Source organism: Lactuca serriola, chromosome 3 (assembly GCF_051521515.1).
Source record: "Lactuca serriola cultivar US96UC23 chromosome 3, Lser_US96UC23_V15, whole genome shotgun sequence".
NCBI lineage: Eukaryota > Viridiplantae > Streptophyta > Magnoliopsida > Asterales > Asteraceae > Lactuca > Lactuca serriola.
The window spans coordinates 267,953,150-267,964,540 of NC_136410.1; the positions used below are offsets into that span (position 1 = coordinate 267,953,150).

The 11,391-nt window shown below is 35.4% G+C and overlaps 1 pseudogene across 1 annotated transcript; it reads right to left on the reverse strand.

Moving 5' to 3' along the window:
• Positions 1-2,321: 2,321 nt before the first annotated feature.
• LOC145093985 (nucleolar GTP-binding protein 1 pseudogene) lies at positions 2,322-6,427 on the reverse strand (annotated as a pseudogene). The gene is made up of 8 exons (XR_013703176.1): positions 4,830-6,427; positions 4,662-4,720; positions 4,557-4,589; positions 4,341-4,406; positions 3,921-4,253; positions 3,624-3,767; positions 3,329-3,541; positions 2,322-3,161 (listed from the first exon to the last, which is right to left on the reverse strand). The product of XR_013703176.1 is annotated as a nucleolar GTP-binding protein 1 pseudogene (transcript).
• Between the last annotated feature and the right edge of the window lie 4,964 nt (positions 6,428-11,391).

Below are 11,391 nucleotides of genomic sequence, written 5' to 3' on the forward strand. Positions count from 1 at the left end.
CGTTCCTCACTCTTCGAAGACACCCTGCTTAATTGATCAGTTAGGTTAGAATTGGTGACTCAAGTTTGAGTTAAACTACTATCTAGATGAGAAATTCTTGAATTAACGCTTTTTAGTTCTTTTTCATATGAGCATTGTGGGACTTTAAATGAAACAAACACCGATTGTACCTTATTGATGAGTTCATCGAGCTCGTTGAACTGCACGCTGAGCGGTTTGGCTGTGAAGCACATATCCTGCTGCTCCTTCGGTTCATTGCTTCCACCATCAGTGTTGTATCCCCTCATCTGAGATACGTCAGACACCATCAAGCATCTTCCTCCACTGTGTTCCTCTTTTTCCACACAAGCCTTTCCATGAGAGGGCTTCCTCACTTCATCGTCTTCAGAATCGGTTGACCAAACCTCCACGCCACCGAACTCGTCATCAACAACCGAACCCTGCACAATTAGAGCATTCGTAGAAGGGTTAGCGGTAGATTTCTTCTTCCTTATCTCATCAAGCTTTTTCTGCAACAAAGCTTCTTCATCCTTTTCCTCATCCTTTTCAGCCATCTTTTTGAGGACACAATCCTTTGCATAGTGGTTCTTTCCACCACAATAGTAACAGCTTACTCCAGAATCACCTTCTGCCTTCGGTTCCTTCTTAGACTCTTCAACCTTCAGTTCATCTTTAACCTTTTCAGAACTATAACTCCCCTGCCAGTTTCGGTTTTTGTTGGAGGGAAATCTCTTCTTGATGAACCTCTTGGGGTTAGACACCATCATAGCATAATCCTCAGACGTGAGGTCATAATCTTCCAAGTTGAGGTCTTCGTCCTCCATTACAGCTTTACTTTTGGACAAGAGGGTTAACGAACCTAGGCTTGAAACCACATTCTTTTCCTGCAACACAATCTTCTCCTGAGATTTGAGAATACCCACCAGTTTCGCCAAGGAATATGATTTAAATTGCTCATGGGCTTTAACTGTAGACACCACTGCTCTCCACGCTGATCTTAGACCATTTAAAAACGTAACCTTCTACTCAATAAGTTTCCTTTCGATGTCATGTTTGATCATCTTGCTGAAAAGGTGATTGAAGCGATCGAACGTTTGGGTCACAGTTTCTTTGGCTCCTTGCCTGAATTCTCCAAACTCAGAGAAGAGTAAGGTTTGGATAGAGTGTTCAAGATCCTCATCTGTAGAGTACAATTCACGTAACTTGTCCCAAATCTCCTTTGCCGTCATGCATGAACTCACCAGTGTAAAAGTGTCGGACTGAAGTGCGAATCTGATCAATCTTAACGCCTTGATATTGCACTGAAATTTATCTTTTTCATCTTGTGCAATATCTTTAACATCTTTCAGAAGATCATTATACTCTTTTTGAGTTTTAATAATCCTTGAAGTTGCAGAATGAGAAAACGGTCCCGAAATAATTGCTTCCCAGATGAGGTATCCATTATCCTCAGATCCTATAACGTAATCTTCAACGTGATGCGCCCAGACTTCATAATCATGGGTGTACAGGATGGGAATTTTCGTGGTAGATCCAATGTTGTTCGAAATATTGATGGGATTCGATTGCGACTCGTCCATAATGATCGAATAACCTGTTTAAAGATCAGACTTGTAATAAATCAGATTAGGGCAAAACAATAAATATCAAGATACGGCAATAATGAGATGACGGCTCAATAAATATCAGTAATTGCGGAAAACCCTAATTGAAACCTTTTTCACAGAAAAGAAGTGTATCGATTACACAACCTCCTGCTCTGATACCAATTGATGAGATTAAAACTTAATCTTGAAGATCGATTAGATCTCAAAAGGTAAAATAAAGATTAAACAGCAAAAACACGAAAACAATAAACAACTCAAGAATGAATCAAACGTGTCGAATGATTATAAAACAATCCTCAGAAGAGCTCGATGAAGAACTACAACTGTAGAGGATTAAAGGTTTACAAGAACGATAAAGAAATCTGTAAAGCTATAGGAATTCTGTAAATCGTATTCTAGATCGTTAACCTAATATGCATGCAAGCACATTATTATATAGTAAACCCTACAAGCTCACGGTTGGACAGGCCCAAACCGGAGTACAAAATAATTGAACAATTAACCGAGCCCAATGATGCAATATTAAACAAATCTGCAACCCAACACTCATAATAGAAATAAAATACCATATACAAAAAATACAATCCATTGCATAATATAAAATAAAATTTCATACTCAAAAAATAAAATAAATTGCACAAATTATAATGTCATACAAAGAATCATTCAAATGTTAAACAAAAATAATACATTGCTAACATGGGTTATACATTCCTATAAAGCTAACGAATAATCATACAACTCTGTTTCTTACTGGAAAGGAATGCCAAACATGATTACAAGTCTCCCTTAATCTTGATTAGTCACCTGCATAAGTAGAATGCTGTTGTTGAGAAGGTTACCTAGCAATAGAGAAAAATACAACACCTCTCCCACAATCACAACATCATTTACAGAAAAAGGGTTGTCAATTACTTTCATAAAGACTTTCATTCAATCACAAAAATATTAAATAAAAGGGTGACAAAAATAACTTACTTTTGATAAGTTGATCTCCCTTAGAGCAAACACAGCTAAAGCATTGAACAAGACCCTAGGGCCTTCTTCTAATGTAAACACAATGCTCGTTTGAAAATTTGAGGCGATAAAATAAAATTTGAATATTCTTTGGGTAGTTTATATATGATTTGATAATTTTATTTAAAATACAATAAAATAAATTATCTTTTTTGTTACCTTATGGGGCTTGTCAATTCCTAGGATTATAGGTTCTCTTGCTAGTATTAGAAAACGAGTTATGTTATCTAAATCATCCTGAACATTCAATATAACAATTGTAAGACAAAAGGAGAAATGTATATTTGAAAATACTATGAGATATGATTTTTTTTAATGTTATCAATCCATAAATTAAGCGCAACAAATAGTTACTTATCTTTTTTAAAAACTTTTATGGTGGTATAATGACCGAAATGCCCTTGTATTTATATACATGTTTACAAATATAACTTTAATAACTAGGTGACACCTAGATTGTTTGTGGTAGAATATTAAGCCTAATTTCAGCAGCCCGAGAACTTGCAACTGCTCCAGTGTCTCGTATGGATTCCGAGGCTGCAATTTATTAAAAAAACTCTTAATAAATTTTAAACAAAGAAAAAAAAACACAATATTAAAAGTTTAAACGCAAGAATTAGCAACTAGTTTCATTTACCTATCCATAGTTTCAGTTTATAGTACTCAAAATATAATAATAAAGAAAAAAGTTTAGAAGAACTTACAGCTTCTACCATCAAACAATGAGTCAGCACCAACTTCAATTACATGATATGTTCCAGCAATAATTTCCATAATAAGTGTAGCCATTTGAGACATGAGGACCATAGGGTAAACTCCCAATTCCATCAGTTCTCTGGCTCTTTTCACAGTTTCAGCTGTGTTTGATGACATTGCTAACTCCAGAAGTTCCAATAAATTCTCATCAGAGACAACTCCTACCTACAATCAACTCCAAAAGAATCAGTAAAAAGTTTGAATAAAAACTTACAAGGATCAAGAAACCAGTAGATTAGATACCTACAAGTTCATTTCTAGCCTTTGAAGCGTCTTCATCTTTTTCATTACTTTGATTTACATCATCACCATGTGTATTTTCTTCCATCACTATATCAGCAGTATGTAGCCCTAGCCCATGCTCCTCTTTATGTTATCTAAATCATCCTAAACATTCAATATAACAGTTGTAAGACAAAAGGAGAAATGTATATTTGAAAATACTATGAGATGTGATTTTTAATGTTATCAATCCATAAATTAAGCGCAACAAATATGTTATCATCCTGAACATGTCACCAATTAATAAAAAATACGCACCTATAGTCAGGCCTCTGTGATGAACTTTAGTTGTGATTCAGGCTGGCACTGCTTGTCACTCAGTTTCTCAAGCTACAAAAACAAAAATTAAATGTATTTGTTACCTTTCTATTGTCTTCCACAAAGGATCTAAGAAAATAGCATTGATATTTCTCTGCATCATCATGTGAGACCATGGAAACAATCATGTCTTGACCAACAACTGCACCACAAGATGGATTAGGACACCTCAGAGTCAAGCATCCAGGTCCATGATTGATGCATCATCATGTGAGTGCCACCCATTTCAAATGATCGAACACCTGGTGTGCCGTATCCAGTTTCCTCTTCTTCCTGAAAAAAATATATATAAATGCATAACAGTTGTCAATTATTAAGTTATTCACAAAAGTTATTTCAATTATGGGAAAATAAACATACCACCAAAGCATTGAACTCAGTTCCCTCATCTATGGCACTTATTGTAAAAGGGTCCTCAAGCACCTCCTGATTTGATAAATATAGTCATATTATGATATAAATTCCAAGAAAGAAAGTAATCCATCAAAGCATTAATCATAATATGTGATTTGATTAATGATATGCTACAAATAATAAGGCTAAATAAATGCAAGAAATAGAAATGGGATTTCATACATCATCAGTTATTCGCAATTGACCATTTCCATCCTGTGAATTTAAGGATAAAAGTGTGAGAAAAAATAACATAATTTTTTAAGCAGATAAAAGTAGGTAGTTTACCTTCATAGCTACAAACATAAGTGGATCAAATGGTGTGTAGATCATGTAATGTGAACCATCTTATTTGGAAATGAAAAACAATATAAGAATAAAAAATAATTATAAAAGTTAAGAGAAAGTAAAATTAGGAGAAAATACAGAAAAAGATAAAGTGATCTTAAAATATACCATCTGAAAGCGTGTTATTTTGACGCCTTCAGTTGGTAAGCCATCCAAATCCGGTCCATCATCCAAATCTTGATTCTATGTTCACGAATTAATATACTTTTCTTTTTCTTGATTTATTTAAGCTCTTTCTGTTGTTCTGGAGTCAAATCCTCACCTTCCATTTCTTCATCTTCTCCATCTCCCTGTTCTTGAAGAAGCCATTCTTCTTTCTCCAATTCCTCAAGCCTCTATAGAATATCCTGATCAATAAAATCAAACGCGTTATGCCCATCGAGTATTTCAGACATGTTATCTTCCTTCCATTCATCATCTACTAAAAGATAATGTTTCTTCAAACTTGCAGAATAAACACCCGCTCCACCATTTTCATTCTCATTATCCCTTTCGAGCTTCCTCTTCACCTTTTTAGCTTCCATGGCTTTAGCTTCAAGAACACTTTTAGGTATACAAACAGGTCTTTCCTTCTGATCACGTGGCTTTGGAATTGCAACATGAAACCAATTCAAACACTCGTTGATTTTCTTTGACTTCATTTTGACTTCAACTCTCTGATCCAACAGCCTCTCAAAAGCTACATTTTTTACCGCAATTACCCCTTCTTCGGTCAAAGTACTCATGGTCAACAATACTTGTTGACCTTCTACAACCGAAATCTTCATTGCTTCTGACTCCATCTCTTCAACTAACTTCTTATCATCTTCCGAAATCCCTTCCAATGATTGCAAGTTGTCTTGTTACAGACAATGATTAAGATCTTATTCATGAAGAGCGACTTAATGTTATGAAAAGAGCAGCTTGTTGTGCTATAGTGTATCCAAAAGAACCAGAGATATCAAGAAAGAACAAAACAACAGCTCTGAGATGTGCTAAACCTGTTATACTCACCATTTCTATGACATTCCTATCCTCAAAAGGTCTATCTAGAATTCCTGGAATATCAACCACTTGATACCTTAAATAATTATAATCAGTATGTCCAACAAACAAAGACTTTGTAATGAAAGCATAAGGTTGCACATCAACATCTTCTCTTGTAATCTTGTTGATGAAAGAACTCTTTCCAAGATTCTGATACCCACAAATCAAAATAGTTCTAGTGTTTGGGTCAATAGAAGGAAGTCTAGCCATGTGTTGTCTGATCTGTTCAAGATAAGCCAAACTAGGCCCAATTCTCTTTGTGACTGTGCATATTCTACCAAGGGCTGCAACTTTTAGGGCTTTGCATCTGTAAAGTGAGTCACCATATTTCAATAACTTGACATAATATTTGGCTATTTTCCTAATGAGGTTTCTTGTTGTGTTGATTTGACCAAGGGCAAGTTTGTAATGATATTTGTTGTAAAGGACAAGAAGAAGGACACCATATAAAGGATGGATGTCATCGACTCTTAGGAACTCATCTACAATTATGGAGAGGTTTTCGTGAAATTTTTTTTGTGTGAACTTCACTTTTCTCATATAAAAACCTCTAATCGGTTGATTTCATAGCCTTTGTGGACAACTGTTGGGGTTTGTCTTTGGGTTCTTCTGAGGACTATGTCTACAAAGTCTTTTCCAGTGGGTACCCTTCTGATTTTCTTGAAATTGTATTGCACCATGTTTGAATATTTAAGTAAAAACTACATCAACACAAGTCATTATATCAGAAATTTGCTGACTATTTGTTTCTTGGTATATATTGTTTTGAGTTTTGAGTGATTTCAGTGTTTACAAGACCAATGACCAATGGGTTTTGAGTTAAATTTAATAAGATGATTGTGGTTCCTTAGTTAAATGTAGTTGAAGAGACAAGAATAACATAGCTCTCGCTCTGTAGTCTATATAAGAACCGTTTATTTTGACATCCCACCATCAAAAAAGAAAATAACCCAAGGACACAATACAAGAATTTTACGAAGCTTGATAACGTCTATTTTATGCATATATTTATGATGTTTTATTATTATTTTATACTATGTTTTTATGTTAATTAGAACTAAAAGATAATTAATATGATTTGAAATATTCAATTACAGTAAAAATGGGAGCTGAAATGCAAAAGGAAGAGAATGGAGCTGAAAAGATGCAAAAAGGATATTGCTGGCAGATTGACCCCTCTTTAGTGTTTTGGGTATATCTGATGACTCACAAGTCGAATTGACGAGATTCAAATTGTTCTGAAAACTAGACGAAATTTCCTATGACTTATGTGAGAGGGACTTTGGGCTAATTCGACACTTATCTTATCAAAAATCGACCATGAAGATGAAGCATAAAAGCTGGACGGAAATTCCCTCCAAGTTACTTATTCCCCAAGCACCACCTATCTTATATTTATTTGCTTAATCCCTAAGCCACCATTAGTTTCCTTATTCCAATCCAACTCTAATATTCCATATAAATTCCATCTCCATCTACTATAAATACCCCATATCATTCCACCATTTTCATAATCTATGATATTCCACTTCGACTTGTTCGACAAGAAAACTTCATAGCTGCCGTTTTGAGGGTCTAGAAAGCGGCCGAAAGGCCGTTAAGCTGACGGGAGCGAAGATCTGAAGGATTAGAGAGCGTATTCGTGTCGGTAATCATGTGGTTTGTTATCGTGACCATGTTTAGCATTCCACTGTGATACTACTATGTTTTTACTTTCTGATCTTGGTATCAAAACCATTTGCTTTGAGTTTATGTTTTGATAAAACCTTGATTTATGGATTAATTTCTATATTGAATTGTTTTATTTTTGTTTAATTTATCTTGTTAATCTTGTTAAAAGATCCTCATGTGTTAATGACAATTATTTTCTTTTAATTATTAAGTATATCGAGTTGTATGAACGTCTGCTTGATTGCTTGCCTCTTATGATTTTGATGACCATCAAGATTATATGACTAGGAATAGTGAACATGAAACTAGGGTTAACTAGGAAATAAGTAAATTAATGTGTGAGCATATGTGACGACCAACCACATATGAGCTAATTGAACTAACCAATTCGATTAACTATTATTACAAGTCTTGCTTGATACGAACTGAACACTAGGAAACATGTTAGTTTAATCAATTGATCACTACTTGAATTGACTTGTTTGCTAAAGGATTAGTAATAATGAAAATGAACCTAATCATTTTAGAAATCAGTGAACATTAATAAATAAATCTGTGTGTGCAATTGTCTATGATTTTAAGGTGTAATCTGTCTAAACCAAAGTACCTAAAGAGATTTGTCTTCCTGCCAGTTTATCGAGATTTGCTATTTAGTAATTCATTTTAGATTTAATTAAACATTTAGTTATTCCTTTCGTATGTTTTGTAACATATAATCAAATATTTTAAATTAATTCACTACTGTTACCCTTGTGTTCGACACCCTTGCTTATCAAAGCTATACTATACTCGATCGGGTTCACTGCCTGTAAGGTGTGGTTTAGATGCGATAAATTAGGAATTATAAATAAAAAAACCTAAAACTTGGATTGCAAGTGTCGATTCATTACCATGGATGCGGATACATTGATAATAACATGGTAACGGGCTCAACTAATTAAGGTTAGAATAAGCCTAAAAATCAAAGAGAAGATACCTTTAGTCCCTGGTCGTTAAGGTCTTTCAAAGTATAACGAGTTCACCCAGTCAACTCAATCCAAATCTGGAAATGTTTCTCGCCTTGAAAACACCCGAATATAAACAAAATGTATAGAATTTAACCGCATTATTATAGAGAAATTCGCTGATTTGGTCCGATTGAACAACATTGACTTAAACCAGTTCTCGATCGAGACAATTCATTAAAACATTAAACATGGAATTTTGTTTACTCACTTTAAATTGAGTATCTGTTTCCCTCCTTTTCCTGCTAGGATTGGAAATCCTGTATTTTACATATCCATACGATTGAGTCCTTGGGTTTTCGAAATTACCAATTAACTCAAAACCTCAATCAACGTAAACATATTTATAAAAAAGAAAAAAATTATCAATGATCTAAGCATAGTAAGTTCTTTAATGGAAGAATAACCTAAAAAAATACGAACCTGAGACAAATATTGGGTTGATTAAACATGGTAGATCTAGAAGCCACCATCAATGCGGTTTTAAGTTTGCTTCTCGATCGCGACCATGATGATTTGGTACCCACCATTGCTCCCACATTGCAGGTTGGGGGAGGTTCATCATAGAGGGAATGAAGAATGGGAGAAGGAGTTGTGGTTGGAGGCGGATGGTGTCAGGGTCTACCCAGCAGTGGATGACCTTGCTTGGTCCACCAACAGTGTCTCAATCTCTGGTCGTCGAACAAGAAACAGGCGTACAAAGAAAGCTGAGCAGAAGTTGGAGAGAAAATGTGGAGAAGTTGTGGGAACAAACGACGAAGATGCGAAGCTGTGGGAGGATCATGCTGGAGATGCAAAATTGGAGAGCAAATGTAGTGAAGTGAAGCGGTGGAGGTTTGAGAATCGAGAGAGAAGAAAGAAAGAAATGGGGTTTTCGATAGGGACAAGCTAGGGTTTTCAGCCCGTGGAAACAAAGTGGGGATTTTTAATTTTTGGGATTTCATTTCCCCCCTTATGCAAACGCGCGTTTCATTAAAATTTATAAAACGACATGGTTAGATGACACATATTTTATTTAAGGTGCCCTCTGTGTTTTTTTTATTAGACACTAATTTTAGGGCACACAAAAATACGTGTCCTAAATCATTTAAATTTTAGGGGAGATGACATTATTTTTACGTCACATGCTTTTGCGTATCGTAAATTGCATGTCATTAAAGGCTTTTTTTTTTCTAGTAGTGATGATTGCGAGATACTCTACCATTTGGGGAAGGCCAATGTTGCGGCCAACGCGCTTAGCCGCAAGAAAGCCCCGATCAGGGGTATCTGTATGAGGATGACCGTGGTGGCTCCGCTGTTGGAGCGGATCCGACAGGCCCAACAGGATGCGATGAATGAGGAACAACGGAAGAGCGAGCGTATTGTGGGTCAGGTTTCCTCCTTCGAATATGATAGCCGAGGGTTGTTGATCCTTCACCATAGGGTCTGGGTCCCCTATCATCGAGGCGTGCATCATATATTGATGGAGGAGGCGCACAAATCCAGGTTTTCTATTCATCCCGGGGCGACAAAGATGTATAGGGATCTTCGTCTTGACTATTGGTGGCCCTGCATGAAGCGGGACGGAGCATGGTACTGTTGGATTAATGTCTAAGTCCATAACTATATTTGGTATGTACTTGACCCGACCCGACATGGTCCATTTGGGTTGCACTTCACCGACACAATTTATATGGATACTCTTTTGAGAATAGTATATTTATGATCTATATTAGTTTATTATAAGTTCTAATATATTAATATTGAATCATATTCTTTAATTATTATTGATCAAGAATTAATTTTGAATTAATTAAGTGATCAAAATGAACTAATTAAATATGGACTCTTATATATATGGAATGGGCCAAGTTCATTTAGGTTGGGCTAAGCTTTCATGGATAGTCCATGGAGTGTTTAACCCATGGATCATATGAAATGAAAGGTCATGGGTTTAACCCTAATCTCCATACGATATAAAGATGTCCTTGGTTGGTGAAATTGGCACTAGTGTGGGTACACTAAGAGGGCTAGCCGATTTCACTAGAGAGAACCAAAGTATTCTTATTCTCAAAGTCTTCCAAGATGTTTTGGTGATTTGTGATTCCACTTGAGGCTTCCACACTATTGGGTCTAAGCTCTTAAAGCTTGAAGATATGAAGCTACATCAAAAGGTATGTCATCTAACTAGAACTTTGTAGTATAGGTGCTTCATAATATGCTAGTTAGGATGAAACCTTGGAATATTTAATATTTGCATGTATAATAGAGAAAACATAGATCCAAGGTTTATAGGGTTGCATGTACACCATAGGAGTGTTAGAATGCTCAAAACCCAACAGTGGTATCAGAGCCTAGGCTTGTTTTCTTGTTACACTTGCAAAAACTGCTGAAAAATCGAATTTTTTTGCTGTCTGGACAACGGACTTGGCGAGTCCACTAGGGTACTCGACGAGTCCATGCCTTAAAAATGTTCAAAACGATCCAACTCGCCAAGTTGGTTCATGCACTCGACGAGTTGGACCCCCAGACAGCATATATTCGACTGTTTTGGCTAGAAATGGACTAGGAACATTACCCTAAGTTGTTTTTGAACTTATAAACCTATTTTTGATGTGGTAATGTTCATGCTAATCCAATTTCAAAGATAATTGTCAATAGATTCATGTTTTGTATTAGTTTAAGAGTATTGTTAATTACATGGAAAAGTTTGATGTGAATTATCTTTGTTCATATGAGTTCCTTAGATTAATAGAAAAGTTAATTGAATAGTTGTTTTTAATCCATTTTAATCTAAAAGTTGATTCTAAAATGTGTTTGTGTAACTTGTCCTCAAGTTACATGAAAAATCACATTTAAGTTTCTTAAAACTCATAAAAATTGTCATAGGTTACAAAAATGAAGAGTCTTGTTCTCATTAAATGGTTTTATGACTCCATAACTTGTCCTCAAGTTGTGGAGGTTCAAGAGTCTCTTCAGTAAATAAAATA